The 25686-nt window shown below is 45.3% G+C and overlaps 1 protein-coding gene and 1 long non-coding RNA gene across 4 annotated transcripts in view; one reads left to right on the forward strand and one right to left on the reverse strand.

Annotated features, from left to right (window-relative positions):
- The window catches only part of LOC139055900 (gonadotropin-releasing hormone receptor-like), a 563383-nt gene that overhangs the window by 125637 nt on the left and 412060 nt on the right, over positions 1 to 25686 (forward strand). The window lies entirely within an intron of this gene.
- LOC139055353 (uncharacterized) lies at positions 12274 to 16961 on the reverse strand. 3 transcript variants are annotated; one of them, XR_011511698.1, is made up of 4 exons: positions 16747 to 16961; positions 15817 to 15908; positions 14719 to 14837; positions 12274 to 12670 (listed from the first exon to the last, which is right to left on the reverse strand). It is a non-coding gene; the product is annotated as an uncharacterized lncRNA (long non-coding RNA). The 3 variants fall into 3 exon arrangements; XR_011511696.1 differs by having other exon boundaries at positions 14719 to 14846; XR_011511697.1 differs by having other exon boundaries at positions 14719 to 14846; positions 15810 to 15908.

The following is a 25686-nucleotide window of genomic DNA, read 5'->3' on the forward strand; positions in this document are numbered from 1 at the left end:
TGGAAAATCAACCGGAAGAACATGACTGGCAACCCAGTTGTAAAATCTGTCAACAACCCCATGAGACAGCAGGAAAGGTGGGCCGACATAAACTGAAACCGAATCCAGCACCGTACAAGATCAGACTGCAATGGGAAAACAAGAACCAAGAGCAGCAATGCAGGTGGAATTCAAATTCAGACTCAGACTTCCCGGCAATATCCGTATCAATCAATACCACACTACACAGTCGACGCAGATCCAGAAGTGACTCCAGATCAATTGGCGATTAAGCAAACAATAGACCCCGGTCAAGATCATGGTCTGGATGCCGTACACGCAACCCACAAAAGCGAGTCACGTATGCAGACGCTGCAGGAGGAAACTCACGAGCAGAAGAACCCGCGGAAACCAAACGAGATCTGCGAGCACAGCTCCAAAATCAGCAAGCCCTCATTGACAAGCTCATACAAAGGTGCAAAGAACAAAACACTGCCAATCAAGCCTCGAAACCTCAAAGAAAGCCAAGCATACCACCGCCCCTTACGGGAGAAAGAATCAAGGAAATTGTAACAATGGAGGTGTGGACGCAGATACAGGAGGCCATGACCAATTTTGCAAAGAAGATAACACAACAGCTCCAGCAACACATCACCGCTTAGCTGGCCCCTATCCGTGCTGCCCTTCAAGACCTCAGCAACTACATGTCCTATGCCAAGCAGAACCAAGCAACGAAAGCCACAGTAGAAAAGCTGCTCAACAACACCGACACGGCTCGCAAGAATGCACGTAAAGACCTCCACAATGCAGCCAGACCGGAATCCTTGGCCCGGGGCGAAAACAACGATATCGGACAAGATGGCGAGTAATACCAAGAAGAGATTATCACAACTCCCAATGAAGCTTTGGCAATGGAACTGTCGCTCTATCCGAACTCACTAAGAACTGACCAAACTGGAACAACCAGATATCATCGCTATCCAAGAAACTTATCACACCAATCTGCGCATACAAGGATATGATACACACACTGGATCTCAGAGAACAGCCATCCTGCCGAAAAAAAATGTCACCATGCAAGGTCACACTCCAGGGAACAACCATGCAGCACACCCTAGTGGAAGTGCTACCTGAGAAGAAAACACACCACAGACTATACGTACTATGCTTATATAGTCCACCCAGGGATCCATTATCCGACTTTGTAAACTTCATTACGCAAGTCAGAAGACTATCTAAAGGCCATAAGCTCGCAATAATGTGAGCTTTTAATGCCCCCCACACAGCATGGGGTTACCAGCACACGACCAAGAAAGGAGCGCGAGTGTACGATTCGGCGTAACGGAATCACCTCACCCTCTGGAATGATCCTAAACTACCTACTCGAATAGGCAATAGTGTGTCCAGGGACACAAATGCGGACCTCACCTTTACAATAGGAATATCCAAGGTGGAATGGACCCGACTGGAAGAAAATCTCGGCAGCGACCACCACATCCTTCAGCTTGAAATTATGCACCACAAGAAGCCGAGCAGAACCGGAATGGCAAGGCTGACAGATTGGAAGGCGTTCCGAGAGCATCACATAGAAGAAAACACCGAAAATATTGAAGAGTGGCTCACCGACGTGGTCAAGGTGGCGGAGAAGCATACTAAAGTTATCCAACTCACAATAGACACGTTGGCCATAGACTCTCACCTCCTACATCTTTAGGATGCCAGAAGAGGACTACTGAGGCGGTGGAAAAAGGTTAAACTTAACCGCAAACTGCAGAAAGGGATGGCTCACATAACAAAACAAGCAGAAGAATACGGAGATCAACTGAGCAGTCAGAACTGGCGTAAGCTGTGCGACCAGCGTGAAGGCACGCTCAGCACGAAAAAGACCAAGCATATACTGAGAGCCCTTCTAGCTACCACCAAAACCAAGACCCAGCAAAGACATGACCTCAAGAAAATCATTAATACCCATTCAGGAACTGAGAAACAAATTCTGGCAGAAATCAAGCGTAAGTTTGTCGGAGACAATGCCCCCAAAGTTACCGATCCCCGACCGTACAAAGGCGAACCAAATCTCACCCTCGACAGCCATTTCACGCTTCCTGAACTTCATGCCGCCCTTGCCAAATCGACCCGTAACACATCGCCAGGAAATGCCAAGGTTGCCAACAAGATCGTACGAAACCTCCCAGACAAGGCCCTAAATTGACTCCTCGACTACATGAATAACTGCTGGGAAAAAGGTAAGCTCCGAGCAGAATGGAAGCACGCAGAAGTTATTATGATCCCAAAACACAACAAGCCACTACAAATAAGCAACCTACGGCCCATATCCCTTACTTCCTGCACTGGAAAGCTTCTTGTACACATGGTTCACGATCGCCTCACCACATACCTCGAAGACTCAGGACTCATGCCTGGCACAATGTTTGGCTTCCGACAGCACCTCTCAGCACAAGATCTACTACTACAGCTTAAGAAAGATCTCTTGGACTACCTAGAACGCCACAAAAAGTTATCTATTTTAACAATAGATGTAAAGGAGCCTTCGATAATGTGAAGCATGAAGCAATCCTCCAAAATCTCCAAGACACAAAGTGCGGAATGCGGACCTACCCATACGTATACAACTTTCTCAAAGATCGCACGGCTACGGTGGGTATCGGCAAGATCCGAAGCGACAAGTTCGAAATGCCCAACAAAGGAACTCCACAAGGGTAAGTCATTTCACCTTTGCTGTTCAATCTCGCCATGATTAAGCTCCCACAACAACTCGAAGGAATCGAAGAATTAAGCCATGCAATATATGCCGACGATATAACGTTATGGACAAAAGCGTCCACAAGCGGCCAGCAGCAAACTACCCTCCAAGAGGCAATCGATCAGATAGAACAGTACCTCTCCAGATGCGGGCTCCAGTGCGTCCCCGAAAAATCAGAGCTACTTATACTAAAGGCAAGGGCCCGGGAAAGACCACGAGCCTATGGCGCTCCAGATCCCAACGTTAGACTCAATGGAATCGATATCGTTCAAGTTGGCTCACTCCGCGTCCTTGGCCTCACAGTACATAAAGACGGTTCTGGCGCAGCTACACTCCCGAAGCTTCAGAGGACCCTAACTCAAGTAACCCATCTCATTCGTGGTATAACCACCCAAAGAAGAGGTCGTAAAGAGCAAGAAACTGTCCAATTAATCCAAGCACTCCTTATAAGCCGGATCACATATGGCACCGCGTATCTATTCCTCAAGAAAGCTGAAATCGAAAAACTCAACATCATCATCAGAAAAGCAATCAAGAGCGCACTAGGACTACCCAGTACGACCTCAACCACGACACTCCTAAAACTTGGCCTTCATAGTACCCGGAAAGAAATGAGTGAAGCGGGCAGAGCCAGCTAACTGAAACGCCTTAAGTTGACTCAAACAGGCAGGGCAGTACTTCGCAAGCTCGCACACAGCGAAAACTTCTTAGCAGACTCAGACGCTAAAGCCCGATTGCCGCCACTTCTTCGTGACTCTATTTCAGTCGCTCCAATACCTCGAAACATGCATGCAACATACCACAAAGACAGAAGACAAGAAAGAGTCAGAGCGCTGAGCAAGAAATACTCAAAGGACCCCAACACGATATATACTGATGCGGCAAAATACCCGGGTCGAAGAGCATACGGAATTACCGTGACCAACAACCAAGGGAAGGAGCTAATCGCTGCCACCATACCGGCCAGAAATCCAGAAACGGCGGAGGAAGTGGCCATCGTCCTCGGCATCGCCACATGCAAAGATACAGCAATCATCTTGATCGACTCCACAAACGGCGTGTAGAAACCTACGAAAAGGCCGAATTTCTGCCGCAGCAGTGAAGATTCTGAAAGACATAACAAGACGCCAAGAACTACCCGAAACCTACGCTGCATGGACCCCAGGCCACGAACACCTGGCAGGAAACGAAGCAGCACATGCTGTCGCCCGAGAGCATACCAGCCGGGATTTCCTGCCGCACGGTCCTCGGAAAGCGACCAGGGTTGAGGACATTCCCATCAATTACGCCATAATATTGCAACATTACCGACTGGAAAGAAGACAATATCCTCTACCACATCCAAAATTAAGCAAAGAAGAAGCCACCGCCCTCCGCAAACTACAAACGAATACTTATGTCCATGGAATTATCATGCACCGAATGCACCCCACCGAATTCTTATACCTATGCCGATATTGTGAGGTACCGGACACCCTCCAACACATGGTGTTGGTGTGCCCACAACGCGAGAACAACAGACAAGATGATGCCCCAGAACCGCTACAAGCGATCGAAGAAACGTGGGAGACAATGTTAAAGGCACAGAGCCTGGGAGATCAGCGAAGTCTGGTGGACCGGGCCCGGGCTGCGGCATTAGCAAACGGCTTTCTGGACTAAGAGAGCCGCCCACCTAGAGCGAAGAAAGAACACTTTCTCGCTGTTTCACACAATAAACGGTAATTCCTCCTCCTCCTGGTTCGTTCTGTGCGCTTACACTAACAATCATCGTCGACTGGGTCAGAAAATTGTTTTTGTAGTTCGCGCAGTTGTGCTGCTCTGTATTTGTTCGTTAACCAAGCTCACAATAGCTGTTCTTCGCAGTAAAAAATATCTGCTACATTTTATGAACTGCACAGCCGGTAGAAACATAAGTTGGTGGGTGGCGTGTCATGTGCTCTGTCATAAATTAGCAGGTACTGTTGTTCTGCTGTGATGACAGATGGTAGTCACGTTCATTTCTTCCAAGCGCTGTCGTCATGGTTAAAGCGAGGTTGCTCGATGAGGAAGTCTGCAGTACATTTTGCCATCGCACTGGCGTACGGATACTCTACAGGCATTCATTTATAATGTACACTGATAACAATCATTGTATACGTCATCCGGCAGCACTCTAACGAACACATAAAGTACGATTTTCAGAATTGCTTTTATTGTTACTAAAGCAATGTTCTGTTCGAAAGAAACTGAAATGCGTGTTTTGTTCTCTGTTAGAAGCGGAGAGCAATGCAAATATATCGTGTTTCTCCAACGTGGCTTTCCCCGAACATTTTTCGTCAATGCTCGCGGCGTTTGTTGCCCTGCGTGCCTCACTTTTCTTGGTTGCAGCCTCTGTGCCGCGGTTGCGGTAATTTCACCTTCGCTGTGCGTCATTAAAAGATCAGATGAAATTATTCCTCAATGCTATTATGACTATCTAGAAAACTAGAAATCCACGGAATAGGAAAGAAGCAAGGGAAATGTCTCTGGGACATATTTACCAGCAAACCATGATGCTGGACATAATGTTAGCGACGATGTTCAGCCAATCGCAAATAGCGCTTACGAACAAAAATTCTTGTGAATTCGGCCTCTGGTGTGTTGTTTGCATAAGACAGTACCCCACGTGATTTCCTAGCAAAGCCCTGAGCATGCGTGTGAGCATAAATTAGGTTCTGACAATATTATGAAGGTGAAAACGTAATCAGGGTGCCGGTCTGGAACTAATGTCAGTTCGGTTAGGGTTAGGATTCAAGGTGCTTCGAATTCGTCCCGGTCCTGTTCCGGTTCGGAGAAATAATAACTTATAACGGTTGCCGGCTTGGTTGGTGACACGCTGGCGGTTCGCGGACCGGTTCGGCGCAGTTCATTTTTTCCTGCCCCATGGCGATATGCTGTGTTGTACCATTGACTTGTCCGCATTGCGGATGCGCAACTTTCGTCAACAGCAGGGAGAAATTTACTAATGAATTACACATATGCGTGAGAATTCTCACTTACATATCAAAGAAATAGGTAACTAGCGAGAATACTTGCGTCAGCGTAACGTCTACGTTGCTTCCACACTCGTCACTTTGACAGCGGCGGAGGCAGTTAATGTTCATTTCGCTTCAGGATTTTACTACAGAAGAGGTGGTTAGCCACCTGCGGCATGTGGTCGATGATGTCAAAGACAGCGGGAATTTGCGTTGTGGTACATTGATTCAAACGCCTAATCTGCAGCACAGAAAGAAGTCAGCACTTGGCATTTCGCTCAGTTTGCTGCATTTTAGAAGCACGTGACGTTATGGCGGATTCTGAACGATAAACAGCGACATTTTGTGCTGAAGCGTACGTCGATATTTCTTGCGTATCTGCACGTGTCGCCTAGTGTTGGGCCTTACGAATAACTTTTTTTTCGAATTTTCTTTGAAAGGAATTTTCTTTTGGGAACGATTCTCGCTCAAGGAAGTTTTGTGAATACTATCTGCATGACCCAAATTACTAAAACATGAATGTGCACATAGAAAGGAGGGTCACTGTCCGTCCTTTGTGATCTTAGTTTAACTGAAGTCAGAATATGCCCTGCGAGAATGTCAATTTTATTTTGGTGGTTGCATTAAGTGTTGTTACCGTTTTCTTTAATTCTTATGGACTAAGCGGTTTCTTTCTCCGAAACTTGTATGAGTTTCCTCTGTAGCTTTGTGCTACATTTGGTAGGATGAGACCCGCCGTGGTTGCTCGGTGGCTATGGTGTTGGGCTGCTGAGCACGAGGTCGCGGGATTGAACCCCGGCCACGGCGACCGCATTTCGATGGGGGCGAAATGCGAAAACACCCGTGTACTTATATTTGGGTGCACCTTAAAGAACCCCAGGTGGTCAGAATTTCCGGAGGCCTCCACTACGGCGTGCTTCATAATCAGAAAGTGGTTTTGGCACGTAAACCCCATAATTAAAAAAAATTGGTAGGATGAGAATTTTCATTTTCAATCCCTCAAGACTATGCGGTAGCGAAATTTGAACTAACTTCCAACGTCTTTTACGTACGATTCTTAAAAGTGCACTTCGATGTCCTCGTGGTTTTAATTCCTGCGCAGCGTCCGCTTTCGCACTCTGCGCCGTATTAAACTGTAACAAATGCCGAAGCCACCAACTTCATGACTACTCTGGCACTTTTTGATTGTGGGGCTACGCCAGCGTTACCTTTAAATTATAAATGAATGTAAGTGGAATGGAACTGAAAGGGCGTGGGGAAGCACGCAAGTTTGCGCTTAAGAAACCTTCATTACCTTAAGATATATGGTCACTCGAGAATGACTCCAAAAGTCATTTTATCCACAACACAAACAAAACCGTGAGGTGACATGTTAAGAAAATGGCACCAATTATCGTCACTGCGATCTCGGCAGTATCGCGAGAGCAAGGTTTCTCGAGGTGGCTTGATCGAACGCTGTGGGTGGTGCAGCGGGACCGGGAAGCGGAGGCGATGAAAGCGCACTTGCCCCGACGCTGAGAGGTACCAATTACTTTGGGGAACGCCCTAGGAGCCGCCGAAACCCGAAGCCAGCGGCGATGCTGCTCGGGAAGCAAAGATTAAACACGGGAGCGAGACACCTCTCGGGAACGAGGAGCCGCAAGGAGGCTGTCATTAGGCGGCGGTGCGACGCCTGTTGGGCCTTTCGGTGCGCTGCTGCCACGCGCTTCCTCAGATGCGTCACTGCGAGCGTTATAGCGAGAAGCACTTTGCAGCAAAAGTAATACTGCGTACCTTGGCTGACAGAAGTACGGTTTCTTATGCCTTTTCTTTTTATAGGGAACGAAGGGGATATACAGGAAGAACGCGATTCGCGGACCAGACCAAGAGCCCCGACCGAAGACCCCAGCCGATCGCGCAATCAAACATAGCAACGTGCTGTGAACAGCGGCCGCAAACCGCTTCTCACCGCACAACGTCCATCTGTGCCAGGAATTTATCTCAACGAGTTGAAGTAATGAAATTACTGTGCCGTAACGGTGTGTGAAATCTAACGTAAGAACACCGACCAAATGCTTGATACATCTTGTTTTCAGAATGAATGTGTAGAGGTTCTCGGACAGCAAACGCAACATCAATAAACGTTGCTTACCCACATGTCAGAGGCCTTCGAAATCTATGGGTGGGCAACTCCTGAAAGTTATGGCTACAAAATTTCATAAATACGATGTATAAGCACTTCCGTCGAATAAATAACCATTTCGGTTTATTTACTGCTGTTCGAGCCGCTCGTCCTCAGGTTTCATTTTGGTTATGTCACCACTTCTATATGAGGATTGCTCCGTTTTTCTTTTCTTCTTATTTTCCAAATTGCGTCAATATTTTGGAAATAGATTTTAGCCCTTAAGCTATGTTCACACTACAGTCGTAACGCGCGTAACAGCTCTTTCGGCGTATCGAACGTAACGGCTGTAAGAAAAAGTTACGGCAGTTAAGCCGGCACCTTTGTTCACATTTACTGCTGCGTAAATTACGGCTTTTACATCAGGCCAATCAAATTTGGAGCTGCAGAATCGACGTCACCAGCGGTTCAATATGGCTCCTATCAACATGCGAGTGCTGGTCGAAATCGAAGAAATTCACACTCAAAACAAACTTATAGTCATGTATTTAATCGCACAAAGAAGACGAAGGTGACGCAGAAGGGTTTGGGAGCGGCAAGTATTTCTCGACAGGGCCGTGGACGACGATTTTCACAACCTTTTCGCCAAGCTCTGAGTTGGTGACGCAGTGACGTTTCATAACTTGATGCGCATGTCGCCCCAGCAGTTCCGCTTCCTTGAAAACCTAGTGAGACCACCCATCGAAGTTCGGAGCACGCAGCTGCGGCCATCGATTTCCTCGGCGGATAAACCAGATGAACTGAAAACAGTCTCGCAAGGCGCACTGCACAAATTTTCACGAACACAGCCAACCTAATCGTGCGCACGGAATGGCGGAATGGCAGTTCCCGCGCCCGGAGCTGTCTGCAGACGGGAGGACGGAAGTGTCGTCACCGGTTGTTGACATCTGAAAGCTTATCCGTGATTGGCTGTGTCGCAATAGTCGTAATATCACAGTCGTAAATGTTGCCGACCCTTTAACACTCTCACCCACGATTTTTGCGTGAATTGCGCACGTTGGTACTTTTACGTTCGCAGTCTGAACTAGACGCATACGCTTGTTGCGCTTCCGCTTACGCATGTTACGAAAAATTGGCGCCTTACGAACGTGTTCTGAACATAGCATTAGGCGCCCATTCCTGCGTCGAGCGTCGGCCTTGCCCACGTAACCGAGCGAACGAGTGCAGCGAATGAAAAGGCGGAGCGCAGTGTTGGATAAAGAGAGCTGCGAGAGCGAAGATGGCGCGAGGAAGAAAGTGGAGCAGAAGGGTGCAGCAGAACCACGAGGCGGACAGCGAAGGAGGAGAGGGGGGCGAAAGCGTCAGAGGAAAATCGTAGCGCCTCGCTGGACGCGCACTGCGGTGACGACGGCTACGAGATGTCGCCACAGTAGCGCGCGTCGTCTGAGCGGTCTGTCTGCGGCGGCGGCTGTGCATCGTGACCGCACGTCGCCCGCTGCTGCCTCTCGCCATCTACACACTAAACATTTTAACACCCTTAAGGGTGCAAATCAGTTTGTCGCCAGACGAACACCCTAAGGGTGCTGTTGTCTACACCCTACAGTTGGGGTGCCACTATAGCACCCTAAAGGAAGGGTGTCCAGCAAAATAAATTTAGGGTGTAAGGGTGCTCGTCCAAATTAACATCCATCTGTGTGGGTGTTGGAAGGGTGTACACGCTTTTATTTCTAGCGTGTATGGAAGGCAGATTCGGCAGTACACGCCTTCAATTACTACTATGTACAGCGATCCACGCGCAACTATTGCGTGTGCCAGAAGGTTCAAGTTCGGCTACCAAACGCAATGTCGAACAGCCGGCCTTGAAGCTTCGATTGGCATACACAACACCTATACGTGTGGATCACATTACATACTAGTAATTCATGGTGTATATTGGAAAACCTGTCTTCGCTGCACAAATACAACCTAGCAAACTTGACACTTTTGAGCATGTATATCAACACCAAGGTTATCACAATTTCCATATCCAAATAACATGCAACACAGACTGGCAAGACATATGCTGCATTTTCAAGAAAACGCAAATATATTTATTGCATGCTGCAATACAGAGTACAACATATACATAAATCACATGAAATATAAACATGCACAATCACCAAACACATCGGTAAGTGCAAGAACATGTACATTCCCCACAAAGGTACCTAAAATATATGTATTGATCAAATCTGTTATTAGAGAAGAAACTATGTATAGCGGCACTGAAAGAGCCTGGGTTGATTCGCAGTGTTTTGGGTCACATAAAGGAATAAATTTTTAGTATTAGGCTCCAGTGAACGAAAATTCAAGTTTTGATGCCTTAAAAAAAGGCATATTGCAAAGGTGAATTAGGGAAGCAATTGAAATGCAGAGCAAACGCACAAGAAAGACACCTGTTATTTTGTACACTAATGTAATCGCAAAGCATTATGAAAAGTTTCGAAAGTCGATGTAAAGCATAACTGGCCAACATTTTTCAGACTGAAACAATACTACTTTCCAAGCACAGACATGCTTTAAGTGAGGTTTATGTCAGGAGCCTTATTGCTAATTTTCTATTTCCAACAAGATTACTTGAGCACAAAAAATACGTAGAATTTTTTAGTGCCTACATAGTTTGTCCTCTTTTGTGAAACGAGAGTTCTCTGGGCTAAAGGTGCTGTGTAGCGGTTTTTCTAACTACAATACCAGTTTCTATAAATTTTTGTTTTGTAACTCTAAGGCACTGGTACATATACAATATGTAGTTTGAAAATAGGTTCTTTTCTTACTATAAATCAAAAGAGTGCATATTCCACATCTACTAGTGCCTGGGTGCAAAGTGCAGTAGGAGGCCTGATAAAAACAAACCACTGTTGATTAAACGATTTTGCTGAGCACAAAATGCGGACAGTGTTTTAAAATACATAGTAAATTTCTAAATTATTTGCACTTAGATGCAGTAATTCAAGATTAAGGCATGCTATAGCATGTGAGCATGCAAATTAGCAAATATGGTTTAATAAATTAGCCATACTCTGGTTACTAAAAGAACACAGGCATAGGCAGTCATGCAAAAGTTCAAGTTAAATATCACACTGTTAACATTTGCCAGCAAATGGTCGTATCAAACATAATTATACTGAACAAGGGTAGTTTCTTGGGATAGTTTGCAATTAATGAGATAAAATTACGTACAGCTTGAATGACAAGAACTGTGAGAGATGACAGACTGCGGTGACTTCCAACAATATTTAATTACGTTGCCACATCACGTCTATTTGTACAAAAGCGGGCATGCGCAGAATATGAGTCACAAGGGGTGTCTAACAGCAAGTGACTCTATTAAGAACATCGTCCTTTGAAAAAAATAAACATTAGAATTTCTATCTGTTGAGATACAAGACTTCACTAGGGGTCAGCACGACAGAGGGGTCACTAATGCACACACTAACCAGTTTTCTAGTGAAATCTGCTTCTATAGTTTCCCGGATGACCCGTGTCTCGCTAAAGCTTCCGTACCTTCAAAGAGGGGCACGCAGCCGCAGTCCCAGCAATGGATGCCGAAGTGGCCTTCAGCAGTGTTATGGACGTTGTTATCGTGCTCTCCTAAATGATTGTTTAGGCATTGTGTTGGCTAAACACATCGCCTGGCAGGCGTCTGTCCAACATGTTTGTTGGACAGACGCCTGCCTGTCTGTCCAACAAAGTCAAATGCGATATTGTAAAGCTTTGCCTCCTTAACAGCCTCAATAAATCTTGCTCACACGAGATGCAACATAGCGTTGGTGCACAGGCTGATTGCCTTTCTTGGGTTGGCTACCCTTTGGCCTTAATTTCAGCCATAGCGGAACAGCTTCTGAAGTGCACAAAACATGATGAGCGCGCTCGGTCAAGGAACCAGCCGGTTGAAAGACACAGGTTTGCAGTGCTACCGTATGTTCATGATGTCTCCCATAGGCTAAAAAATATTAGGGAACCTGCAGAAATCAGTCCTTTTCTCAGCCCCGGAAAAGCTGGCAAGGCTCTGTAAGTGTGTAAACGTGCCTAAATCACGTCAGAGTTGTTGCTCTGCCGGGCACAGAAAACGTTTTGCGATGTGTGCAACGAATGTGGTTTCCCAAATTCCCATTTTGAGGCAGTAAATATATGGGACAGACAGGCAGGCGCCTAAATGATCGTTTAAGAGAGCACTATAACAACGTCACTAACACTGTTCAAGGCCACTTGGGCATTCATTGCCGGGACTGCGGCTGCATGCCCCTCTTTAAGATACGGAAGTTTTAGCGAGACACAGCTCACCCGGTAAATTATTGAAGCTGATTTCACCAGAAAATTGGGTAGTGTGTGCGTTAGTGCCCCCTCTATCACGCTGACCCCTAGTGAAATTTTGTATCTAAACAGATAGAAATTGTGATGTTTTTTTTTTTCAAGTGACCATGTTCTTTTTACAATGACTTGCTGTTAGAACACCCCTTGTGGCTGGCTTTCATTTTCTGCGCATGACCCCTCTGTGTATACACACACAATGTGGCAACGCAATAAAATATTGTTGAAAGTCAGTAGAGTGTGTCTCTCGCAGTCCTTGTCCTTCACGCTGTACGTCATTTTTTATACTGAACAGCCAATATTGATTCAAAATTAGAAAAATATAGTACACATCTGAGCTGCAAAAATGCAAGTGATGCAGCAAATGGCCTTTAGCTTTCCAAAAGAAAAAGAAATGTTCACGGTTAACCACGAGGTGCAGGGACTCCATTCTCTGAGCATCTTGACCAATAAATGCAGCGCATGGCATTGCTGGAATCTTGCATCCTGCATTAGCAAAATAAGAAGAGAATCATGAGAATTCAGTCCGTGCAATTACACATGTACTTTGCGGAAAATTTGATAAAGCAACAAGCTCCTCAAAGTAACAAACTTAATTAATGTGACGGCAGAATGCACCTCTCAGGCAACTGGGCAAGACAAGTGAAAGGTAGAAGTTTCTATTTTGCAAATTAAGGAATTGCATGTTACTGTGAATGCTAAACCACTATGTCATTGTGAACACAAGGCACATACAGCAGCAAAAACATAAATTTACAGTAGCCTTTTCACCATAGAAAATAAGAGTGAATAAAGTTTAAAGACTACCAATGACATCTCTCAACAACAGACATTTGTCCAAGAGTGTGTATGTGACCTTAATACAAAATTGACATTATGAAATCTGCAATATATCTGCATTACACTTTATAAGTACTGCAGGTGAGAAGCTTACGGGATATGGCACATTAAGAGTGAAATGCACAAGGCATTAAAAAATGACTGTTTTTACACAACATTATTACACTAGGAGACAAAGAGAATTGTTTTACAGAGTGCACACAAAATGAAAATGAGGGAATCCCCACTGGCATTCTCATTTGCCCTGCAATACATGCATCCAGCCCAACAATATCCAACTCTCCAATGCAGTTTATTAGACACTTTCTGCGTCCTAAAATTTATCGTGTATTTCTTATTAACTAATTTAGTAAGAATTGGCATTTTGGCATACTTTCCTCGAAAATTTAGCATGTGTTGTCAACTATTTTTCTTAGAGCACGCCCCCTTCTTTCAATGGCTTAGCTTGGCAATGCACTGACAAGTAGTATTCCCTTATTTAAACTTATGATCCTTCCTCATGCTCCCACTTCATGCTCTAAACTGTGATGCCACTCCAATGCAGTTTATGTTAATCTGTGACTATTTACATGGTCCTTCTTTCTGTAGCCTCTCAACTAGAGCCTGAAATTTCTTGTCTCCTAGAACAATCGTCTTGCCCAAACCATATTGCACGGTTACCCCTCATAGGGGGGGGGGGGGGGTACTGTATATGAGTTTTCACATATTCAATGAACCTCAGACACAACCATTTCTCATCCTGTGTTGCTACTACCCGCATGAGTCACAATGGCTGTAAATTGGCTACCTGCCCTCTCTCGCTTAAAAGTACATTTTGCATGTGGAAAATAACCACAAGCATCACATTTCATTGAATGAGTGCTCCTGTGCATGTTTTTTTTCCGTCCTGTAATGGCTAAGTTCAACATGGTCAAGTCGTTTGAAAACTGTCTAGCCTCAACCGATACTTTGTGTAGTTTCAAAATTATGATACATTCATTTTTCAAAACTTGTCCCAAATTAAGCATGAGACATTTTCATGATGCAAATGAGGTAAGGTTGTGCTCAGAGACTATGATAGGCCTGCTATATATCCTGCAAAACTATGTGAAATGAAATATGCTTGCAATTTTCGTGAGCAGCTAGCTCAGTACAATTAGGCGCATTACCTGCGGAAACGTTTTTTTAACGCTCCCGAGAGGTCCTGGTTTCTTGTAATTTCTTCAGATCCCTTGCAGTCTAGATTGCAATCCGGTGCATTTTGATTTTGATATTGTATTCAAAATAAAAACAGCTGAAATTTTAAGGTTTTGATAATTATATGGGAATAAATTAAAGGTAGAAGAGTGTAATGCAATGAGCAAATAACAAGCTCATTGCAGAGAGTAAACAAATATTCCTTTCCTGCAAATAAATTGGTAGCAGGAAGGTCATACGAAATTAGCAGTGAATGCACAATAAAGAATATGATGCTACAATGCCCCGGCATTCTGCGATATTCTTGCACAAAGAAAATCCTCATTATGAAAGACCATCAAGCAAATGCAAATGTATACTTTGGATCAGCAGTCATACCTGCAGTATGCACTGTACCATCGGCAATATTTACAACCACAGACAACTGCACATCATATCAAGCTTAGGCGGCCAAGGAGCCTGAGTTTTAAATTATAACTTGACTTATTATATTACACTACACAACTATATCTACTTACAATGTTGTCTTCTCAACCGCTTTCAAGAAGACATTAACCATCTGTCTGAAGGCGAACGCAAGTGGCTTGCTCTTGATGGGGGGCGCCAAGGCTGGGCATTGTGAAATTGCTGCTACCATCTGCATGACCTGCGAGGAACGACGCTCTAAGTACAAGATAAACAAATGCTATTAGAGCAAAAGACAAGATCATTGGCAATGAGCCTCGTTTTGGTTTGCACGAGAAAAGCCAAGAATATGGACTTAGTGCTGCTTACTGAAGAAGCAAGCCTCCTTCCAGATGTTGCAGTCATGCATTAAGATTGTCACACAGCTGCATGCTTGTATGCTGCTGTCGCCAGTACGCCAGTATGCTTTGAAGTTTATTATTTCAAGTTAAACTGATTATTGTGTTTTCTTGCCAATTCTTGGCAAACAGACCAGCAATGAAGTAGCTCACTTACACACACACTCCCTTTTGAGGATAATTCACACACACGCACGCATGCATGGGCGCACACACACACACACGCACACACATGCTTCTACCACATGAGCAGCTTCCTGTGCTTGACACACATACATTTTTTTTATCCTGTGTCACTCCTACTGCTAAGGCATAAAAAATCCTTTGTGTTACCAACCCCAAACTCCTCAACCTACACCTCCAGCTTAAACACTTTCTCGAGAGCCAGGACAAGCCTTCTAGCTTCCCCAGTGCTCCAAACTGTAGTTGCGAATTTCAATAGGGCTGTAGGCGACAGCTCTCGAAGGGCATGCAAATTACCCGGAGACCTTAAGCTTGTATATGATACCTCTAAAGCACAACACTTCAAATTTTCAAAATTCATTAAAGCTCCTGAAGACAACTGCTATATACGTAAAACGTCTCGAATAACCTGCCGCTAACAATTTCAGCGGTTGTCTGCATCAAAAGAAATGTGGGCTAATAGGAAATCCACGTCTTTAAGATCGGAATTATTGTAATGGCGAAATACACTACCAGATTTCTTAATCATTTATTTATGCTCTGGATGTAACGTTCCTTTCACAATAAAAAAACAAGGATATCGATTCATCAGGGCATGGGAGGAAAAAGGACGAAGCGTATACTTGACACCTTCCCACTGGTCCTCCCGAGAAACGGCGCCTCATACAGCAGTTGTCCAGGGTGGCTTGAAACCAAACTCGGCTTTCAGGCGGGAACACTCGCTGCACCAAATCGGAAGAGTTTTATTGCGAGTAAAACTCTACTGGCCTCATGCAATACATACGCACGCACACAAAACGCACCCACACGCACACACAGGTATACGCACTCTCAAAGCGCAGACACAAAAGCGCACACGCGCACATTGATGAACACAAACAAGCACACATACATGCATGCAGGCAGACACGCTAACACGTGCACGCACACACAGCGACCCATAGACAACACACTCACAAAACACGTACGCACTAGACACGCGCAAACACGCCGGCCCATACAAACCGGCATGTACTGAACGCACGCACGCACGCACGCGCACGCACACACACACAGCGAGCCGAGCGCACGCACGCACACACAAATCAAGCCGAGCGCGAGCACGCGCAGACGCACAGACAAAGCGAGCCGAAAAAATGCTGAAGGCGTCCGGCAAGCAGCAACAGCAGCACGCGACCGCATCAGGGAGAACCAATACCACGCCGGTTCCTTCGAAAGGTGGCTAAGCCAGTCCTTTTTCTACGCGACGCAAACGTGGTCGACCACGTTTAACTGAAGTGCGAACGACCGTATTACAAGCAGCCGCGCTGAACGCACAATAGAATCACATCAATGAACGTTCAAGCGCTGAGAAACAAAGCGTAACTATGCAGGCGCACCACGCCCGATGTAGATTTGACAAACATTAGTCACACGGGACGCGATCTAGGTAGTTAACTTGCCCTAGTAGGAGTGCAGCTGCTCTTGCTCTTACATTAGCGAATTATGAATTATGCTACGAGATCACAGTGAGATATTTCTAAAGCGAACAAAACAAATACCAAATAAAGGGGCACTTGCCTGAAAGTTTCCATCTTGCCAGTACTACCGACCGGGCACGTTGCAACTTCTCGTTTCAGCCTTCGTGGATCCATCTTCCAGTGCGTACGAACGCTTTGCTTTGAAGTGGGGCACGAGTAATACACAAAGCATGGGCCACATCTTTTTCTACCCCGCGCGCAAAACTAATCACACGTTTAAAATTACTTCGCACAACGCGCAACGCGAACGCACGCGAAAACGAGCATGATGGCGCAGCTTCCGCCTTCCCGTCCTGCCGCGCGCGGAAGTGATGGTACAGCGTCGGCCGTCACTTCCGGTCGCTTTTCATTGGGCATGGGGCGGCCGCGCAAATTGAACGTTTATTCTGACAGGTTTGCTTGCTCGCATGGCCGCCTGTTTGCTGCTGCTTCGTTGTGGTCTCTAACTAGAGCGGTGAGGCGGGTAGTTGCTACTACGTTTCGTGCCGGGCATCTGATTTTGGGGTGGGGGGCGCAGTCTGTGCTGCATCACTGAGGGTACAGTACACAAATCGGGACCGTGAGCGAGACGATCGGCGCTCTTCTGCTGGTGCGATTAGATTATTCGCTGCGTCCGAACGAAGCAACTTTGCGAGGTCACAGCGTAGATTCAGCGATATCATGGCTCGATAAAGACGCTCACATCTTGGTCGTACGACAGCGACGCGTAAACATTCATGAGGAGACTGAAGACTGCGTTTGCAAGTGCATATGCTCTGGATAAGAAATTACAGCTTTGACGACACCAGCCCTTAATATATAGGCTCAGCCTTACAAGCTGTATTTAATAATATTTGGGGTTTTACGTGCCAAAACCACTTTCTGATTATGAGGCACGCCGTAGTGGAGGACTCCGGAAATTTAGACCACCTGGGGTTCTTTAACGTGCACCTAAATCTAAGCACACGGGTGTTTTCGCATTTCGCCCCCATCGAAATGCGGCCGCCGTGGCCGGGATTCGATCCGGCGACCTCGTGCTCAGCAGCCCAACACCATAGCCACTGAGCAACCACGGCGGGTGCAAGCTGTATTTGAGGATGCACTTAGAAAGCAGATCAGTAGCGTAGTAAACCTCTGAATGAATTAGGCAAGGTACGTGGAAATTCGGGTTTGAGAACTTCCAACGTGATCTCGCCCCTATAAGTCTTCTTTATGGTTTCACCATGCAAATTGTACGTTGATGCCATTGTACAGCAGAGGCTCGTCCAACAGCACGTCCCTGTTTGTTCAGCAATGTATCCAAACAGCTTCTTCCATTTCACCACTTTTGTTGGGCTATTAAGGGCACCGAAATATTAGTGCAGAATTGCGCAAGTTGCTCTCGTGTTTTCGCTCTGCTACTGCAGTTTTTCTAGAAGTGTTTAATTGCATGTTAATATTCCTGTGAGCACGAAAAATAATGATAATGGAATTGTAAGTGAAAGGGCGTTCTTTTTCTGGATGATACATTTTTGGAGTGGCCGTCATGCCAGTAACATCAGAATCCTTGAAGAAATATCGACAGTCACTTAGGAATGGGAAAACTTAATCGCTTCACGCATCTACACTTGCAATTGTCACGTGACCATGATACGTTAGTTCATACATTGTCACGTGTTCTTCACAATTCTACCTTAATCTCCCGTAATCCACCATGCTATAGTTTGTACGAACCTTAATGCAATTTATTCCACCCTTATTCACATTATTTCACATTATTTACCCATAATTGCTCATACTTAACGTTGTTGTATTTACTACCTTCTGTATCACTACTGACGTCATACAAGACGGTGATGACTTCACATTTTATTTATTTATTATATACATTCAAGGCCTAGTAGGCACAACAGAAAGAAGTGGTGAAAATATGCAATAATTGCAATGCAGCGCAAAAATAGAAAATCAAACCATAAGATAATTTGAACAGCGACCTTGAATTAGTGGTGTCGCAAATTGAGACTGTGGAGGCGGGAAGGCGGTTGCATTCAGTGGCTGTTCTTGGCAAAAAGGAAGAATGGCACATCAATTTTGTATTGGTGGTCGATGCGAGACGAGAACTTGGTGTGGTGAAAAGATTTTCTTTACGAGAAGGGTTAAATTAGCATATTCTATGAAAAAGACAGAGACGAAAGTATTTGCGACGTAACCAAAGGTCAGGTTCACCTAGTGTTCTTTTCATGGACGTGACGCTAGAATGAAGTGAATAATTTGAGAGAATAAAACGGGCGGCGCGGTTCTGAGTGCTTTCTGAATGCTTTCAAGGGAAATGACAAGATTTGCATGAGCAGGGTCCCGTGTGGATTGTTGTTGCGGAGAACGCCACCTTTCCTACCTGAAAGGCCATGAAACGCTTTCGCATTAAAAATGCAATACATACACACATTGCTCAATGCGTGGACGTGTACACGTTACTCAGATTTATGCATCAATACGTTCAACACCCTTCAGGCGTCGATTTAACACCCTTCTTTGAGCAAAGTCACACCTTATGTGTGGTATCCACCCTTGTGATAGGGTGCTTTGGCCGAAAAGGGTGCTAGAAGGGTGTGGGCATGGGTGTAAATGCCGAAAGCACCCCTATTAACACCCATAAGGGTGTAAAAATGTTTAGTGTGTACCGACTAGCGAGGCAGTGGCGCCACACTTCGCTCCGTTTGCAGTGAGCCGCACGAGACGAATTGTCCGTGCCAGCCAATATATCGCGAAACGAAAACACGCACAGAGCTGCCGTCAAATGTCCCATTAGGCTTTATCGAAATCGTCGGTGAATTTTTATTTTATTACACGTGAACGTTCGTGCATGCACACTGAACGATGCTTTCTTTCCCTTCTCTTTCCGGAAAATCCGACTTTTGTAAATGCTTGTTGAACGGAATTCATATAACGTTCATATAGCCAACTTTCATATAAGTAAACATTATTAAGCAGTTTTTATGTCCTTTTCTTGCGTATTACACCGCGTAATGAATTAAAACAATTCATACTCATTAGTGTTAGTGATTCAGCCTCCTTAAAATAGCTAGGAAACTTTTTTGTGTTTTGTTTTCGATATTAACATGCTTCCATATGGTGAACTAACGCGTAGCTTCATTACACGGATTGTTTATTTTCATTTCATTCCATGTGTGTGTATGTGTACAGTACGTGTATGTGTCTGTATGTGCGCTTGTACATTTTTTACAAATGATGATATTCGAAAATGGAATGCCGACGTACCCATATGGCCACATGTGAAACATGTTTCTGCATGGCACATTGGTATATTTCCCGCTAAACATGAAATCATTATAATATTCCTTCCTACTTTTACTTCGGCTGTGCCCGGTTTCTTCGGTCCAGTCAAGCTGCTTACGGCAGCTTTTAGCCCAGGAGGATGTTTCTACTGTATAGTAGAAGATTTATTAAAGTTGAACTTGAAGTTGGTGTTGAAGATCTTTACAATCGGTCTGAAAATGGGTGATCACTGCAAGATAAAGGTTTGTCGTGGAAACGTTTGCATGTGTATGAGCCAAGTTGCACGTTCAATTATATTATTGTGGGGGGTTCCCTCATAAACGAATAAGTGAAACTCACAGACCCTGATTTTTTCTTCGTAAATTAACTATTGAACTTTGGGCAGCAGGACAGCGAAAAAAGGTAAACCCGCCAAGTATTGTAGAAAATAATTTTATTGAAAAAATACGAAAGACACCAGTCTGTGCCACTTGAGCATGAGAGCGTCCTGCCACTCATTCAGTTATTCGTATTGCGCACGCGTGTGGAATTTTCGGACACTTTAGTAGCAAAAACAGCTCCTTGTTACCAGCGATCAATGCGAGTGATTAAGGCACACAATCCACTTTGCATCGGTTGTTCACAATTCTGATAGTGACCCGTCTATATGAGATTGCACAACCTATACGTGACTTAACAAAACTCACAAGGGTGCTTAAGTAGTGAGAACGGGATGACAAAGGAACAGACGCGAGTATAGGTGGTGCTTCGGGGCACCTAGTACAATATTCATACTGTTGGGGCAGGCGTTTCTTGTACGGTATCCTGTCAACTGGAGTGCCGACGAGGACGAGATATTGTTGGTGCGCCCCCTTGGAGGCACTACCGCGGCCAAATCAAAACGAATGAAAAAAAGAAAAGTGAGAGAAGACGCAGACACGACGCCAACTTTGAAAAGCAATAGTATCCGAGACCATATACTTGCTTCATCCTGCTATGCACGCAACTGAACACATCTACGAACATGATCAAAATAAAATGAAAAGGATCTGAGGACCTTATGCGCTGTGCGGATCAGTTTATTCGAAGCTTTCATTAGTGTTTGTGGAGAGTGCTGTTCCTGCTTAGCCATTTTTCCTGCAAACCGCCTAGCTCAACATAAACTCGTTGCAGTATTTCGTGTGCATGCCACAGGACGAGAACGGAATGACAATGACGGCGCGGTCACGACGACACAAGAACGACCTCATGATGACGAAACAACGACAATTATGTAATGACTGCGACGGCATGACGTCAATGGCGTGATGACACTGGAATGACTACGCCATTAAGACGATGGAAGGACTTGAATGGCATGATCACTACTGTATGTTGGCCATAGGATGACGACGATGGTACGCTGAGGATGTGAATATTAGAATGACATGACGACCTTATAATGACGGCTAAGATGTAACCACGACCGCGTGTCAAAGACGGCGTCATGGCATTGGGACGATCAAGGTTGAGCGAGGACGACACGATGCGCTCGTGGGGTGGAGGCGACGGCGGCGCGACGCGGGCATGCCGACAACGCGATGATGACAGCGAAGTGCGTACAAATAAATGGAGACGACAAGAGGACCACGATGGCCTGACGGCGATGGGAGGACAATGATGGACTGACGACGATAGATGATGACGACGGCATGAGAACAAGGGCGTGTTGATGCTAAAGCGCACGTCGGCGCTTACATGCATTACCTTGGTTCGGTACATGGTCGCCTTGGTTCGTCCTATATCAGGGGTTTGTTTGCGCAATGCCCAGTACCAGCCAATGGTCCAAGAGCGTAGCCAGGAGCCAGCGTGGATGAGAATGGTACCCCGACAATGGCCTGATGTGATGACGACAGTGGAACGACCGCGACGGCATAACACTGGCTCTGCGACGACGATGCACTGACGGCAGTAGCACGTGGACGATGAATGGCGTTGACGGCATGAGAAAGATGGCGCGTCTGCGTTGGAGCTCATGACCGCGCTTACGCACGTCGCATGCCGCAGTGACCTGCCTCAATTCGCACTATGGCCGGCGTAACTGTAACTAGCAGCTGGCAGGAATCAGAGTGGCACGACGACGACGGCGTCATTACATCATTACCCACCGCGTGACCCACACATTCTGCAAGAACAGCATCGATTAGCACTATATCCTGTGTTTTTTCGTGCCAAGTCCGATACCGGCCATCATCAAGACTGTAGCCAGAGGCGATCAAGACGGTACGACGGCAATGGCGTCGTGGCAGCATCATTTTTAGTATGAGACACATATTATACAAGAGATTTTTGGCACGACAGCAGCCAGCAGCAGCGAGGAAGTTGAAAGAAGATACAAAGAAAGCTTTGCTTTAAATCAGGAAAGAGAAATCACAGAAAGAAGTTAGTACAGTTTAGTGAATGTAATATACCGCATACCGATAAGGACGCTCCTGGCATAGAGACCAATATTTATATGTTAGACTAAACTATACGAGAGCACATTAAGAAACTTTTCTGGACAAAATGTTCTAGGCATGGATGATGGCGATAACGCGCTTCATCAAAGATCGCCTCATTTGGTGACTTCTGTTAGTAAAGCTTCCCCTGCATTCCCAAATGAATGAAGGAATGAACGCCTATTAAAATTCCAGTGTCTTAGGCATAATGGTTTCGAAAGATTAGATTGCGAAATTAGAATATTTGTTTAAGTAATAAATTAACTCTTTTGCACCTCATCACAATTTTGTTTGCATTATGCGATATATTGTTGTAAGCCCAAGACGTCTTTATTACTAACGGGCGTGTTTTTTCGGAAGTTGATAACCGTGCAACTACGACGCTTAAGATGTAGGATACAACAAAATAAAGTAAAAATAAAGCTGAAGAATTAGAAACGCAAGGGTACTGCTAAAATACAAAGCGCGAAAAGTACAAGAAAGCAACATATACTTGAAAACCTAATGTTCAGGCCATTATGCACTTAGTGGAATCCAAGCGACGCGAGTAATGCGGTGCGGTTGAAAGACCGTAAGCACAGCGTAATGAGTTGGGGTTAAGTTGGATCCACATGCGAGTAATGCCTTTGTCTTGCACTCTAAAACTGGTACAGCGCAACATAGAAAGGTAGAAACAAGCTGAGCCGGCCAGATAAAGGAACAGAGTGCTTCTATGTTGCACTGTACTAATTTTAGAATGCTTTACCAACTCGCCCAATCCTCAACCCTAATTTGTATTGCACGTTTTCCTTTCTTTATTTGTAGTAAATTGTCTCGGCGCATCTAATGTCATTGATTTCTTGACGCAAGTGACTTGCTCGCTTCCTTCTTAAACTTCTGGAGCGGCTCAGCTAGTGCGAGACTGCAGTCGTGCTGTTATTGCTGCTGCTCTCTGCGTGTCCAAGTTCTTTTATATAGCGCACATTTGTACATGCTGTTCAGAAGTAACGCTATCGTCACTATGGCAGTTGTATTTGTTAAACTTTCACGCCAAAAAATTTGGCTATGGTAGTCAGTGAACTAAACAAGAACTCTTATTTTGTACGCCTCGTGTTCAAGAAGACTGAAATAATAGTCGGCCTTGTCAACTATGAACGACATTGGAGACAACAACCACGGTGTAGCTTGTGGCCAAGATGAGCAAACAGCCGGGCAGGAGACGTAACCGAACCTAGCGACTGGGCGTGCGACGCTTTCCCGTTGCAGTGCGGTGCATGGGGGAGGAAATGGCTGGATGGAGGCGAAAGGTTCTCTGCGAGTACGACACGGCGAAGGACTAACGACTACTGGCGAGCTAACGAGCTCCCCTAGAAAAAGCGTTCAGCCTGCCACTGGCGACGGGGCCAGAGACTCTAGCAGCGAGCGCTGCGACAAACGTTAGTCTCGAGGGACAGACAACTCGTCTGTTCGAATTGGTCCTGGTAATTGCTCGACTCGGTGAATGTTGAGCGAAATTGCGTTGCTTTGTTAGAGAAGATTCACAAATGCCGAAGAAACGCGAGTGATTTCGTTGTGTGCGCAGGGCTTGCTCATTTGCGCAAGAACAGTGCGGCGGTTTTCCTCTTAGAAAACACGACGCGAGGGAATAGACGATGACTTTGTGCCTTTACCGTGCGACCTTTTCCAATTCAGCAAAGACCAGACACAATGGTATTAGTCAACCTGTGTAATAGTAACAAATGCACATATTGTAGCAGGTTTCTTTAGACACGCTTTGTGCCTTGTGTTTTCGCACTATATACAAATAGGAAACAATCTCGAATCCCGTATTCAAGATCGTGTTACGAGACTTAGTGACTCCTAGGCTTTCTTCTACGGTTGTATTACATTTTGAGGAAACTGCATTGAATTAGGGTGGAAGTCTCGTATACAGACTAGGGAAAGACTTACAGCTCGCATTTACGAGGGCAGTCGTGAGAGAGTCCCTTCAGGTTGTTTACGTAGTTATAGCTTTCGAGCCTATCTTAATTTTTTGAAGAAATTGAAGAGAAATGTTTTTCCCTGTCTCAGAAAATCTGGCGCCGGTGTCGGACGTCGCTTCGACACAAAGAATTTCGAAACAAATGCCGAACACGCCTACCCAACCACTCTTCTACCACCAAAGTTACTCATGCATTGTATTTCATTCTTTAGAAAGCTTCTTCTTCGCAATTTTGAGAACGGCAGCCACAAACAAATGCGATGAATAAAAAAACATCGACAGTGCATTTCTTCTATGTTAGCTCCTGTCAGAGTGAAATATTAAAAGGGCGAAACAATAACAGGAGTACAACTCACGCGAGTGGCGGCGTTTCTACGAGAAAGCTTTCCTTCGTGCACGGCGTTCCCAGCCGGCGTTTCCCGGTAAGCATTAGGGTTACATAAGCTGCAGTTGGCAAGAAGCATATCAAGCAGTAAGGGCTCTTTGAATTCTATCGCGTTCCACTCTTAAAGGCGAAGCTTAAGCGCCCTTCAAATTTCGCCTTACAGGCACGCAAAATAACGTAAGATGACGAGCGCTCTGTTAATTATGGCTTGCGATTGCGCACTTTATTAGTTTAACACATCTAAACTGTGAATTTAAAGAAAATTTTGCCCATAAATGTTTAACAACTTCCAGAAGCGAAGACCCTGTTTTCCAAATACTTGTCGGTTATATAGAAATGACGCTTCAGTTAAGCGCAAACATGGTATTCTCCGCTAGTTTAGCAAGAAAGTAAACATTTGGCCTGGTTAACCGCGGTTAAACAAGTATGTCGAGCGATAGCACAGTTTCGCTCGCTTTGGGAAACTGCACAGGCGCTGCTCGGTGCCGTTAGCAACTACCGAATCTACAATTGCGCCACAAGGCAACCTACAGACGCTGCACTGCGAGGCAGCAGCAGCGAGCGAATTGAGCTTCATGCTGCCTGTAGTATATCATAGAGAAACGTTCGAGAGTAGCAAGTCTTATCATTTTGTGTACTTCTTGCTTAGAAACATAAGACCCACTGCGTGTGATGGAAGTCAATTATTGTAGGTATTAAAAATATATATTGTAGGACGAGCCTCCAAATCGCAAGGACCTCACTTCTGCTTTGTCTCTCTCTACGGCAAACATGGATTTTCCTACCTGAGATCTCCCTTTATGTCAAAAACTGCGCTTTCTTTATAGGACGAAATTGGGGAAAGGAGGAGACCCGCAAGGAAAGAATGCTTGACGTTGTCACGTCTGTCTATCCTCGGTTCGTTCTTAACACTCGCGTCGCAAC

This window comes from Dermacentor albipictus, chromosome 2 (genome assembly GCF_038994185.2).
Source record: "Dermacentor albipictus isolate Rhodes 1998 colony chromosome 2, USDA_Dalb.pri_finalv2, whole genome shotgun sequence".
NCBI lineage: Eukaryota > Metazoa > Arthropoda > Arachnida > Ixodida > Ixodidae > Dermacentor > Dermacentor albipictus.